This window comes from Gordionus sp. m RMFG-2023, chromosome 1 (assembly GCF_954871325.1).
Source record: "Gordionus sp. m RMFG-2023 chromosome 1, tfGorSpeb1-WG-v2, whole genome shotgun sequence".
Classification (NCBI taxonomy): domain Eukaryota; kingdom Metazoa; phylum Nematomorpha; class Gordioida; order Chordodea; family Parachordodidae; genus Gordionus; species Gordionus sp. m RMFG-2023.
Genome location: NC_088775.1, coordinates 10131039 through 10146631, shown reverse-complemented (window position 1 = coordinate 10146631; position 15593 = coordinate 10131039). Strand labels below are relative to the sequence as shown.

At 26.9% G+C, this 15593-nt stretch overlaps 1 long non-coding RNA gene across 1 annotated transcript; it reads right to left on the bottom strand.

The window, feature by feature from the left end:
- Positions 1 to 9829: 9829 nt before the first annotated feature.
- Positions 9830 to 10499, bottom strand: LOC135931369 (uncharacterized). Its single transcript, XR_010573023.1, has 3 exons — positions 10267 to 10499; positions 10032 to 10226; positions 9830 to 9982 (listed from the first exon to the last, which is right to left on the bottom strand). It is a non-coding gene; the product is annotated as an uncharacterized LOC135931369 (long non-coding RNA).
- Between the last annotated feature and the right edge of the window lie 5094 nt (positions 10500 to 15593).

Below are 15593 nucleotides of genomic sequence, written 5' to 3'. Positions count from 1 at the left end.
CATTGAAATTTAACTTGAATAAAAAGAGTTGTAATGTTGGGAATTTTTATGGTCATTTCGATGAAATAAAAAAAATTTAAATTAATCAATAATCTGAATAAAAAGGATTATTGTAATCAAATGAGTGATATATATATCCAAGGGAAATTTTAAATAAAACATAAATGAGATTCAGAGACCTTTAAATTCTGAGATGAATTTAGGTATGAATATTAATTGTATTGAAAAAGAGATTAAAATAAATATCATTCAACCGATTAAATTGCCTAAAATTTTAATAACTGAGAGAGCAAAGGAACAGAGTTCATGTCCTCATATTAATTTAAAATTTGGTGGACAAATGGTTGAAATGTTATTTGATACCGGGGCAAGTATTTCAATCATGTCTTATGAAAATTTTTATAAATATTGTCCTAATGATATTAATGGTGATTCAAATATAATGAATAAAATTGTAATGATTGAAAATGAAAGTAATCAGTGTTCGTTTTTTTAGTGTCAATATAAAATTGTGTAAAGCATAATTAAAAGTTAATAAAAGTTTTAATAAAAATAACATCTGGGAAGAAAAGTATTATTTATCTTAATCAATAGAGAAGAATATTTTAATTTAAGAATTAAATTGTTATCAATAAAATAAAAAAAAACATTGACTTTAATAAATTCATGTGAATAATACCATGTGGTATGGTATTGGAAAGTTCAATGAAATACAAACTTTTGTGTAGATTAATTTTTAAAAAAAAATGTGTATTTTTTTTTTAATTTAAAGAGACATTGTTGTGAAACAATGTATAATTAAAATTTTTTTTTAATATTATGTGATAAAGAAAAAACTCTTAAATAAAAGTCGGTGGACAATAAATGACTTTAAACTTTGATCTAGTGAAGAATTATGTAAAATAAAAAAGTTCTAAAAAAGGATGGAATGTGATGTGATGATATCGTTTATAGTTTTAATAGTTATAATTATAAATTAAAATATTTTTTTTTATCTATAGTTATAATTATAAATTAAAATATTTTTTATTATCTATCGGCATATCTTCATATTTTTTTTTGTAACATAAAAAATATGATTGTAGTGGCATATTATATATATTGTAATTTTGTATTTTTGTTATATGAAATGTCTTAGTATGTTTTTTTTGTGGTTCATATTATTTTCTTAATGATATAACGAAAATATATATGTAATTTAATAGTGATAATTATAAATTATTTTTTATCTCTATTTGTATTCTTTTATTTTGTTTGTAGTCAATTATTTGTTTTATAATTGAACATTAAGAAAAAGAAAATAATTATAAAGGATTGTTGAATCCAAATTTATATGTATTATAAAACAAACAAAATATATTAATTATTATAATCTGCATGTCGAAAGAAGACAATTAAGAGTTAAAAGTCAATGATGTTCAAAGATAAGATTCGATAAATGACGAGGAAATAATCAATTCATTAAAGAACGATAATTATATGGTATCTGGTTTTTTGAAGGGTGGGCGTGTTGTAGTTTTGTATTATTATGATATATATTTGTACTGATATATTATAAAATGTCAATCAAAAAGAATATATTTTATTTATTAGTTATTTTATCGAGAATTGATATTCAAACACTTGGTATTTTTTTGTTTACTTTTTTACTTTTGACTTTTGATAAATATATTATACGAGATAAATTTAAATGTTCATGTTTTATGGAAATGTGAAAATTATTTTAATTTGATGTTAATAATTTGATTCAGTCGGGGATTTTATAAAATGAAGAATATTGAATTGATTTTTTGAAATATATTGTGAAACAAAAAAATTATATTATTATGAGATATCATTATGAGATTTTGATTGTGAAAATTAAAATATATTTTGAATAAAGAAATTATTGGAAATTAATATATTTACAAATAAAATACAAACGATTGGTATTTTGAATTTTTACCATAATATTTTGAAGAATTAACAAAATATAACAAATTATGTATTTATTTTTAGTCAAATCCCTTATCTACAAAGTAAAAAAAATAGCTCTACCTACAATATAGGAGCTGTGATTAATTATAAGTGTGCCATTTACCCTCATGCCCATGTTAAAGTGGCTAAGCATCAGGATAAAGGGGTTAGAATAAAATTGAACATGACTATATTGTTTAATTGAACATAATATTCAATTTTGAAATCTATTCATTTTTTAAGTATAAGTAATCATTACAATACCGGAATGTAAAAAATTATAAAAATAGCATATATTGACATTGAGTGTGTAAATTTTAGGCATATCGTACATTTTAATCAGGGCTGGGAACTCTAACCCTCGATATTTCGCTGAACCCGAACCGTTTTTTAAAATTTAGGGTTCAGGGTCCAAGCTTTTTTTTAAAAAAATTTATTTAATCGTGGAAGTCTTAATAACGATATTTTAGAAGATATTATGATAATTCGCCTAAATAAATATTTTAAAATAGAAATATATTATTTTTTAAATTTTATTATAGTATTTTATATTATATATTATAATTATGATGATAAATTATTTATATGGCAATATTAATTAAAATAAATTTTTTTAAAAAAATGATGTTTCTGTTATTTTAACTAATTTTTATATGTCATTATTTTCCTAGTCCCCGACCAGAACCGGGTTCAAAGATTTTTCACTCAGCATAAACCCGAACCCATTCTTTTAGGATTTGCAACCCTGATTTTAATTATTCTTCCTCTTTGCCACCATTCTTAAAATTTTATTCCAATTTATTAATGTTCATCTTTGCTCAAAAATATCCTATTATATGGTGTAGCCATTAATATTTAAAGATTATATTTTTATAGCTTAAATCAGATGGAACATTTAAACTGTTTTACCCATAACAACTTTACCTCAAGGTGTTAAATATTGTATAAATCGTTATTGCATGATTTCAAGTTAAGCTATAAACTTTTGACAAATTTTATTTTATAGCTATGGCTTTAAGGACAAATTGCAAAATTTTAAATTCTTAACCTTAATATATTTTGCTAAAACCAAAAAAAACTAGAGTGATTATTTATAATTTTTCGGTAAAAAACGGGTTGGCAAAATATGTCAAACCGGGAAAGTTTTCCAAAAGATGAACTTAGGAAGGAAATTAGATATATAAATACATCTTCACACCAAATTTAAAGCCTTAATGCTCAAGGGTTAAGAAGATATTCGCGTTAACATTGTTATCCCGTCAATGGCTTTTCCCCGGTCTCCCCGACTTATGGAATACGAATACACATTGTAGGGCAAAATATACCTTTTCTAAAGACAAAATGCACATAGAAATATATAAATATAATTATTTCGCATTTTTTAAGGGCTCAATTATATTTTTCATAATCCACCCTCCCCTTTTCATAACTTTATAATATAATAATCATATAATGTTTATATTTGATTTGATTAATTTTTAATTTTAAATGGTAAAAAATATTTTATGATAAATAATCTTATAATGTTGAATTCCATTTGAAATGTAGTGGCAAAATACTATGATAAATAATAATGTAATGTTGAATTCTATTAAAATTAATTTTAAATGATTAAAGTGACAAAAATTATAAATTTGAGCCTATTTTAAAAAAAACAATTTTTCCCAAATAGTATATCAGTTAAATTTACATGCTAATAAGCAGTAGCTTAGCCAGGATTTCTCCATCAGGAAATTTTTTGGAGGGTTTCGACTCCAAACCCCGTTTTGCCCGGCCTTCAGCCGAGTTCCTTTTATAAAAATTATTATATATTATTGATTTTTCCGTGTTATCGCTGTTAAAGGTAGCTGAACAGTCAAAAGGACTAATTCTAAAATATGTCATTGTTTTATGCTTGATTAGTGTCTGACTTTAATCAATATATAGTAGCCAGCATAAATAAAAAAATTACTAATACCAAAATTTTGGCCAACTTAACGATCAATAAAAATTTGTTCCAATGTTTAGTGTTCAATTCTAAATTAATTTAATCCGTTTGAGACAGTAGAAAGAAAAAAGCCATTCCTAGAATAAAGAATATAAAAAAAACTGTACATCTGGCATGCGCTTATATTTAGTGCCTAACTATTTTAATTCCTCAATCAAATATGTAAACTAAAAAATGAATTTGAGTTATGAACAAAATGAAAACCACGACGTCATGTTTTAAGCGTGAAGATAACCAAGTTTTTGGAAAAATCTGAATCTTACATTAAGCCATTAAGTAAAGCTTATCAGAACATTTTAATATGTTTGGTAGATGGTTTAAAGGATAAGGGAATTATTGGTAAAAAATCAAAATTTGTCAACATTAGCGTCATAACAGAACGGATAATATAAAAGTTATAACTATCTGGTTTGCGTTAATATTTAGTGTCTTGCTTATTAATTTTTCAATTAATTTCGTCAGCCACAAAAAAAGTAACCGAATTATGAAACAAATGCCTTAAGCGTAAAGTCATCTAAAAATATGGAAGCATTATCTTCAATATTTATGTCAATAATTACTGTGTATTTCATACTTTTAAAACTTCAATCTGTTTGTTAAATAATTTAAAAAAATAGTAAAAATAAATTGCCAAGATTGACATCATATTAGAAGGAAATATAGAAGCAATAAACAATATGTATGGCATGGTGAGTACCTACTAATTCATCAATCTGTTTTTTTAATCATGAATAAAACCCAGTTATGAGTAAAATAAAAACTACGACACGCATTAGGCTGAGTCTTAAATATCTCATTTAAATTACAATTCAAAAATCAATAAGGTTATTAAAAAGCCCACAAACTATTCTGCCATCTATGAGTACTATATACAGACGCACAAACGGACTTTAACTACCCTATATATTAAAGTTTTTATTTACTATTACATTTGCTAATTTGGCCTATTGACACTTTTAGGTGAAACGGCATTTTCCCAGTATTGCTCATTTTATAACTTACTCTAAAATTTGCTCATTTATTATATATTTTGAGTATTTGCTATTAAATTTGATTCATTGGTTTTAATAATGGCAATAAGCGAAGTGCCGGTACATATTATTTTAGTCAAAAAATATTACGCATTAAAGATTTCGCTCATAGATGGCAGAAAGATTTGGGAATCTATTAACGAAATCTCGAGGCGTGCGTAATATTATTTTGGCTAAAATCTTTATTTAAAATTGGCGAAATCGAGCTGTCAAACAACATTACAATTAGAAATCTGCAAAAATAGGCCCGGCCCGAACCCGACCCGGAAATATTTTTTAAAAAATTCGGGCCGGGTCGGGCCTTAGAAATGTTTTAAAATATATCTAAATTTATCAATTTTATGTTGAATTTTTTATGAAAAATAAAATATGTGATTTTATTTATAGAAAGTAGACGCCAAATAACATATTTACTTTATTTTGAGTAATTATAAAAATTAATTTCTATATTTAAATAAATTTGGGTTAGGCAAAACTTTATAAAAAAATTTCTGGCCGTGCCAGGCTTGAAAAATTAGGCCCGATGCAGATCATTAATTACAATGACTTGTCTAAATGTCTTGATTTAAAATTAAGCAACAGGTCAATTTAAACTATAATCCTATCTGGCAGGCATGTCAGCCTAGCCCGAAAAAATATTACTGTGACACAATTATAAAATGAATTTTTTAAAGAAATAGGTGGAAATACAAATTATTTTCATGTCATATTAATAAATGGAATAAAACAGTTATCAAAGTTATTGTTGAACATTTAAATTTAATGCATAACTGGCTTTTTTTTAAACAATTGGGCCATAATGGGTAACGGACTGGGTCTAAATCTTAAAAAATTGATATCAGGCCGCAGGCGGCCTTAGACTGGAAAAATTTAGGCCTTTTAGATCTCCAGGCTAATTTGATCGAAACAATTTTTTTCCACAATCCATCTAGAATAGAAAAGTATTGCGAAATTGAGACTGACTTTTATAAAGAGCACCCAATACTTATTTAAGGAAGATGCCATGTTATATATTTATTTATTTATAAATTGCGCCTTAAACTATTCCCTAAAGGCTATGCCCAAAATCTCTTCAAAAAATTCGAAAACTTTCAGAAGTTTTAAAATGTTAATGAAATCGTATGTTAAATTTTTGAAATTTTCTAAAAATTTTGGACATTATTTCTATTTTTTTGATAAAGTTTCAAAAGTTTGCGAATCGAATTTTTTGATATTTCAGACATAGTCTTAAGAAAAGTCCTGGAAAAATTATTAGAAACTATAAATCAAAAAATTATAAGCAAAATTTCGATAAAATAATATTTTAATTATGAAAAAAAATAATAAAGACAATAACCCCTAAAATAATTTTTTGTATAATATAGGGTCGTCGTGTCAAGATAAATAAAATAAATTATTTACACTGTATACTATTATAATACTATTTTTGAGGATCATATAATTTATAATATTCATTTATTATTTTTTTTATACCTCTAAAAATGTTTAAAAATTATACTTTTTATTATCACATTACATAATTAATATATATAAATTTTTAAAAAAATATGATGCAAAAAATTTATATTCCTGATTCAATTCCGATTGGTCTCATTTGGTATATGTATACGGGAATGTTGACTTACGATATTATTTCTTGTTTGCAGGAAGGGATGGACAGCGGCATAAGGGCCGGAAAATATGTTTACCATCGAATACCCGAGCAAATGTGGGAAAATAGTTTAAAGGGATTAAAATGTTGCGGACTAAACGCCATAGAAATCGAAATACCCTGGAATCGTTACCATCTAAATTACCGTATAGTAAAATCGGCAAACGATGATATCGAATTTGCTAACAGCACCACACCAATTTTTAATGTAAATTATTTAGAGGATGAATGGGAGGAAGAGATAATTTACGAGGATTTATTCAGTTTAACGAGTCTCGCGGTGGATAATGGAGTTAAAATTATAGTCAACTTAGGTCCAACCACGTGTAAATCTACGGCGGAACCATTAGCCGGTCTTCCGATCGACCTGGTTTTGGATCGCGAAAATACAAAATGGTGGAATAAACCGTTGGCAATCAATCCAGTGTTAAAGAAGCACATGCACACCATCTTGCAAACTTTCGTTCAAGCGTTGGAAAAGAAAGAGCTTAAAATTGAGGAATGGCTTTTTATTCTCATAGACTGCGATTGCATTGGACCATTTAAAAATGTCGAAATTTACATAACATATATCGATGATTTGATAGGAGAGCTGAATAAACGAGTATCGAGAAATAATCCCAAGATGATTTATCCTAAATTCATTTACTATTGGAATAATTCCCATTCTACTTCACGCGAATTCCATAATTCCAATCTCATCTATGAAACGTTTGCTAAGTATAAACCTTATTTGGACGCAAAAATGTTATTCAGAAAATCGTTGGGAGCCTCTTCGAAAAATGAAATAAGGCGTATTATCGAAAGGAAATTAATAGGCGAGATGTACAAGGGAAGAAACCCCAAAAAAATTGTCGCGAGGAACGTTCCCTCTGATTGGAGGTTGGATTACATAGTAAATCAAGGTAAAAACATAAGGGATGGTATGTCATTTTGGAACGATGAGTCGGCGTTGAGTAGAGAATTTGTTTATCTCGAAGATCACGATATTATAGAGATTAATGACTTTAATTATTTGATCATGGAATCTTTTATCGAGCATATAGTATCAACCAGTGGCTATTTCAGCATTGCCACCTACCATGAAGGGACAAATCTGAATCGAATAGCCGGAGGGGTCATTTTACCTCAGGAAAATGTTTATCGACAGTTAACAAACCAATATGGGTCGGTACATAGACCTTTGGTAGATCTTATGGGGCGTTGGAGTAACGAATGCAAAACCATTCGAGATATTGTATCCAAAAAAAATGGGAAAGATTACACATCCAATTGCTATAATCCATATAAAACTTATTCACCAATAAAATTAATAGTAGTGGACAAGGTGATGCCTTTGAGGCGTTTATTACGACTGTACAAACAGGGTAAAATATTAAGCTCCTCTAGGATGATAGGGTTGGAGAAATTAGAACTTATCGATGGCATTGATTTATCGTTGACTCCTTATATATTTTATTGCACTCATATTCAGACCGAATCATATAATAGTAACTTGACAAATAAAGTTAAAAGTTTATACAACATTATATTTAAAGGGAAAATAGTGGATACGGTTTCAATTTTGATAAATGAACGAATAATCGGTAAATTTAATGGTAATGAATATGCAATGGCGGAGCAAATCATAGATCTCCATTTTAGTATTGATGATGACCATGCCAGATCTGTTAATGAACATCAAAATAAGAATAAAAACCATTTCGAGTTGTGTTTGATGCTAGAAAATAAAGGATTTCCGGTTGATATAAAATCGTCAAGTGATGTAACCCAAGCAAAAAAAATGTTGAAAAAGGGAATATTGGGCACAATTATATTAGATGGTAAGCTGTTAAACAATAGTTGGGATGTGTTTAAAGTAAAGTTAGATAAAAATATTTTCCAAAATCTGGTTTATGGTGGTGAAAAATGGAAGATAGATAAATCATGGATACGATATACCTTGTCAGCAGCTAAAGGTCCAGCTATTTTTTTGGCCAAATTTATGATGGATAAGAATTTTAACAAAATATTGGGTATTTATTTACACATGATAGACTGGTATTCAGGTTTTCTTATGATAAATGGTCATGTGCTAGGGAAATATGATCATGTAGGACCCCAACAAACTGTATTTTGTCCTATTGCTTATCTAATTAATCATGAATGGAACTTCATAATAATTTTTGAAGAAAAACTAGGCGCTGAAATTATAGATGTAATCGATTTTCCCATTCTGGATGAAAGCTATAACATAAAATGGTTAATAAATAGTTTGACAAGATAAAACAAAAAATAATTGTCAATGTTGGAGATATTTATTTATATTCAATAAACTCAATTGAATTATAATAAAATTATGGGTGACTTTATTTTATTTTAAATTGTCACAGCTTAATCATTATATGTGTTAATATATTTAATTGTATATATCAACTAACTCTATATCCCATATTGATATCAAGAAATCCCTTGCTCCAGCTGCTATAATAATATTTCTGGTCATAAAATTTTTATTCACATCTTTCTTATACTCTACATCTAAAATATCTATAGTAGTTATATTATTCACATGGAAATTTAGGTCAAAATTTTGTATTACACTGGATTTTGATAAATTTTCACAATTAATAAGTAAAACTTTTATAGAGTAATCACATTGTTTATATGAACCACCTGTTATAACTAAAATGATATTCTTGGATTCAAAATTGTTTTTATTTGGAGGTATAATTTTTAATTCATTGTGATAATTTTCTGAACCATTGTTAGAGTTACATATTTCATTTATTTTATAACTGAGATCTTTAATTAGAACTATACTAGACATATTATTGATCTTGGCATTTTTGTCAGATTCAATAATTTTAAAAGCAAACTGATGTGCATTTATCATGGATGAAAGCCCAAAACCAATGTTTAGATTATGATCATATTCTAAAGAAAATATAGGACCCAGATATTCGTGAATACCAGCTGAAACATCTTGAATTAGTTTATATACTTCCTTAGAATATTCAATCAAATTTAGCTCTATTTTAAAAGAATTCATATTATCAATTGTCCCAATAATTTTGAACATAGCTATAACTCCACTTTCAAAGCCTATTAATAAATATGAGATATTAATATTTTTTGTAGAATATGATTTCTCAAATATCTCCATGCACATTATTGAGCCCAGCAAAATATCTTTATAATTTTTGTCTTTAAAATTATGTATAGAATATTTTTTAATTATGGTTTGAAATTTCAGATCATAAAAAGTTATAATATCATTTTCAGATGGAATAATTAAATATTGAAGTTTATTTTGATTTATTTCAACATTAGATATAACTCCCTTACAAAATCCATGATAATCTATATTAAATTTATCTAATCATATACATATAAATATTATAGTGGCTAATAATATTATGTTTACATCTTAATGTCAGAGAATATGATTCAAAATCCCATAATTTGCATTCACCACCAATAGCCTGTGTAAATATTAAGCTTATCTGGTCCTTATTATATATTTCAACAATATGCAAAATAGATTTATTATGAGCTTCCATTTTCAAGAGATAGGTTTCATCCATCAAACTCCATAAATTTAAGAGACCTTTATTTGTTCCTATCAATTATTTAAAAAATGATTGTATATAAGAGGGTACCTGATAATAATAATTGCTCTTTACAAAATATATGTTGTACATAATTTTTAAGAAAACAAACAACTGAGATTTGATCCACACATCTCAAAACAATATTTGGTTTCTGAGCTTTTTTTAAAATTTTCATAAAAATTTAAAATGGGATTGATAGATCATTGAATATTCGGTGGTTTGATATAATTTAAATATCCCTAATATGGTTTTGGTTTTGGGGTCCGGATCATCCGATGCAACAATTTTTGAACAAAGGTTATTAATTATATACATATATGTATTTTAGAGATATCTAAATTCATTTCATTCGATTCCTAATATCAACATGGTATAAAGTTATTGGCCTAGAATTCCCAAAAACAGAATCCAATATTTAACATGGATACTTAAATCGGCCCTTCCCTTGCCTTATAAAGGAATTAAATATAATATATATGCAATTTATGGGTGTTGGCTGTGTTTATCTCCCCAACCCTTTTTAAACAGCCCACAGACGTTTAAGTAATATTCCTAGGACTATTTTCATTACAAGTACGTGCGGCTTACCTACAAACATGTGAATGTTCTACTTTCTTATTCCCTTATATTAAATAGTTTGATGTATTTGAGGAAAACCTAGGGTAGCTATGGTGATTGTAACATTAAAGGGCTTGGCGCTGAAATCATTTCTCACTTAATATCCCTAGTAGATGTCTCCGGGTAGGTTTAAAGATCACAAGCTTGCCCACCCAATGTTTAATAAATATTTGATCCACCTGCCCAACCCGCTCATAGTTTTAAAAGGTTTACCTGCCCTTCAGCCCATTAGTCTAAAATTCCTTACCCATCCCCCCATTAGTCTAAAATTTTACCCACCCACCCATATAAAATTTAAATATGCCTCAATTCAATTGTTTTAAGCATTCAATAAAAATAAAATTTAGCATAAGCGCTACACTCCTAAAAAGCTTTATAATTTAAAAAATACATTATTAAAGGATAAAAAATATTAAATTTAAATTTCGGATAAGGAATGGTGAAGTCATATATTTATAAAAGAAAATATAAAATTAATATTTGTTAATATTTTTGTGATTATAATGCAAGAATATTAATGTATCCACATTTTCTGGACTCAACTTCTTTGTTCTAATAACTTTCCAGCAATGCTAAATCCTTGTTCAGATGAAATAGTTGTTGGAATTGCAAATATTTTTATAGCTAATTTTGAGAGCTATGAAAGTGAAACCATTAATAATAATAAAAATAAGGTGATTTAAATAAATTAACTGTTTATAAATTATCACCTAAATTATATAAATCGCTCATTACTTTTTTAAATATTTTGTTCCCCATTTAAGTAGAGTGTTCTCCTCAATAGCAACCTCAAACTCCTATCAGTTGTGGTTAAATTTTGACGTGGCTTTATCTATTTCAAACATTGCATTTATAATTTAATACACTTTAATTTATATTTCCTTGCTTTTGGTGAAACAGGTAAAATCAGATTTTCGATCACAATGATATTAATTCAACATGTTTTCGATATATTTTTATTATTTATTAAGATAACCACTCCTCAGCTTTCGGAATTTTAGTATGTTGAAATTTTAAAAGGTAATTTTCAAAAATAATTACTATAATCTAATTAAAAATATTTTTAAAAAAATCAATTTTAGAATAAGTTATATACTTTAAAGATTTTCATATAAATTACGGCTGTATAAAGCAATATCAAATTCAGACTTGTTAACTCTACTTAAGTCTATATAAATTCTAAAAACATCCCTCGATACCGATAAAATACATATTTCTAAAATATATATGATATGAATACGTAAAATTTAGATATAATTTATTTTGGTGTTACAAACTATTATATTTTACTGTATGTATTATATAAAATAGTTACAAAATAGCAACAATAAATATAATCATTTGATTTCAATATTGAAATAAGTTCATTTATCAAATGGGCAGCCCCTCCTATCAGTAAAAAAGCCATGCTGAAATGAAAAGGCTCAACCGATATTCTGAAAGGAATGAATTAATTTTTTTTATTCATTTTAAAAAAACAACATGTTTTATAAAAAATGAACTTTTGATAAATATATTTAAAACGCGAGGGGGTTCTCAAATTGATCGAACAGTTGATTGATATGCAATGTGATCTGCATATCTCCCTTGATATCCATTTGCTGTGTAAAATCTTTCTCGAGGGTCACCTAAAATTAGGCGCAATTTTTTCCCCTTGAAAGAATCCTGAGTTCTAGTTAAAAATCAAATATATCGATTTCGTGGAAAACAATGGTAATAAATGTGATAGTATGCTTCTATATTAGTTAATATTTTTTAATTTCTGTCCTAACTATAAAGAGCTAAAGCATTATACACACAACTATTAATTATAGGGAGATCGTACAGATATAATATTTGTTAAATAAATATATATATACTTTTTCTTTTATAATATTCATCTACTTCTTTTTTACATTTATTTTTAAGAGTTTATTATTTATGGAAAACTGGAAAGGTTAACAGTTTTTTGAACTATCACTTGTAACTTACCATGGGTAGAAGGAATTATTAATCAATAGTAGCTGACATTGGAGGGGGGCAGGCAGAAGGTGCTATTATTACTGTTATGTAGAAATATATCGTAATATACTGTTTATACATTATGAATTATTATATTCATCAATTAGATATGGTTATAAAAATTATATATATATTTATGATTCAATATAATATTGGGTAAGGTTAACTATCTAACACCCATAATATCTATTATAATGTGATATTTATCTATAAAATTGGAGAAAGGGGGGGGGGGGTTAAGGTTAGTTTTGATTTGACTTATTTTTATTTTTAGTGAATGGTAAGATGGGGTTATGGGATGTAAAATTTTAGAGATGGGGGGAGAGGGGGGTGATAAAATTTTTAACAACTCTAAACTTTAAACTTCAAAGATAAAGAAGAATATATGACAAAATTTTTACTTTCTATCTGATGCTGACCTTTAGAGACAATATGGCGTAAAGTTTTAGCTATATTCGAAGTGAAAAATCATGTGATTGCATAAAACTATTTATTTTAATGATCCCATCCTATAAAACAGGGTTCGAGTAAAGATTTGAAAGAAAAATAGATATATTTTTCCAAATAAATATTTATATCAATCTATCGAAAATTAATTGTTTTTTTAAGGTAAATTCTAGGTTATTCTTACTACAAGGATTTTTAGAATTGGAAATATTATTTTAATAATAGATACTCACAATGACGAGAGAATTTAATTTTTCTTGTCTTAGATCGAGCATGAGGTTTAATACGTTTTCGCAAATAAAATTCCTCTCAAGAACAAGATGTAAAAAGAATATATAATAATATTCAAGTAAATTATACAAATTAATAAACATTAATTTTGGAATATCGATAAAAAAATATACTTAGTATTTCTTTAATTTTGAAAATTTTCCTTCAAACTATAAGATTAGGAAAATTTTTGGCCATTAAGAATTGAGTATTAGGGGGTGGACACTTTATTCTGGGATGTTAGTGGGAAAATGCCAAAATGATGCCTTAACATGTTAGTCACACACTATTTATAGACTATTCTATTTTAATTTGTCAAGGACACTAGATTAGAAACTGGTTAATAGTAATAAACGCTCATATACATGGTTTGATGTTCTTCAAAATATTGTTCCCAAAAACGGAATATAAAGATTCTCCTGTAAAATCAATGGAACTGGATGTACCTCGTCAAGCCCTTACCACCCATAGATGAACGGTAAGGTAGAAAGAGTGATTAGAAGGTTGAAAAATAAAATAAAGATCACCCAAGAAAGTGATATATATAAAAATATATGGAAAAAATCTCATACCGCAATAATATATAGAGATTGCTTATAGTCTTAGAAGAAATAAAAGGAAAATTTTTTACAAATAAATTAAAAGAAAATTTAAATAAATAAATGGTACATTAATATTGGCGAGAAAAAGAAAGCATGTTTGTGAAATATAGGTAGATGGAAGAAATCATGCTGACGAATTTAAAGAAGACAACTTGAATCAAATAGTTTGGAATCGACCTATAAAGTAAAATTAAAGTACTGAATAAATTAATAAGTTCATATAATTTAGATTAGAAATCTGCAAAGCCCGGCTTGCTTTGACACGTTAAGAATTTTGAACAAGTTGTTCGGCTCAGCCCGAAAATATTTTTGCCAATATCGCCCCTATTTGTCCAACCCGGTCCTATAAGATTTTATGCAAAGTTAGGCCCGGCCCGTTAATTTACTAAAAATCTGATCCAGCCGGTTAATTCCTTTTTAAGAATTATCCGGCCATCAAATTTTTCTAATTTTTTCCAAATGTCAATAAGGCTCTTATATTTCTCCTCTATGACCATCTATTTATACAACAGGTTTATAAATTAATTGTATCTGTGTTGGGCATTCGTAATTGTATCATATCATAAATAAGTTGTTTAATTTTTTCTGAATTTTCTATATTATCTAAAGACTGAGCTATTTAGTTAGACAGCTCTTAAAATACAAAGAAATAAGCATATTGATTTATTTTCAATTAGTATAATCAAAATCAAAATATTCGATTGAAATTCAAAAAATATAGTAAAATTTTTTTTCCTGGGCTGGAAAAATTTTAAGAAAAATCAGAAATTTGAGAGGCCTTACCTGATATTTTATGCATAAATTGTCCGGCCAGGCTCGAAAATTTTTTATGCACTAATTGCCCGCCCCATTATAATTTTTCCCAGCCGTTAAATTTTTTTTTTAATTTCCGGCCTAACCCACGAGACGGGCTTTTAAACGAGAAGGGCTTTGCAAATCTTTAATTTAACATCAGTAAATAATATACCTTTTAAATTTATATAAATTAAACTTAATTTTAATCATACATATATTTTCTGCCTTGTATTTTTAACAAATTATTCTAAATTTAATTAAAATATTATTTTATTGCTCTTTGTTTGTCTATTTAGAATGTTGACATGGGTCGGGTTTGGTCTGGTTTGGAAAACATTTATGTTTATAATTTAACCAAAAATGAGATAAATGTGAGAAATTAAGATGTCTAAAACTATAACAAACTTCACGTCAATCATCATCAAATCAAAAATCAAATAAATTATTTTGAATTAATTTCTAATAAGTAAATATTTTTTATAATCTTTTGTTTAAGAATATCTATCTAATATTTTGGATATGTCAGGATTATTTATGATTATCTTCAAGTTAAGATTTTTAAACTAGAGAATAATAATAATTATGGATATTTAATTTTCGTCATGAATATCTACAATTATTTCTGAGACAAAATAAATAATT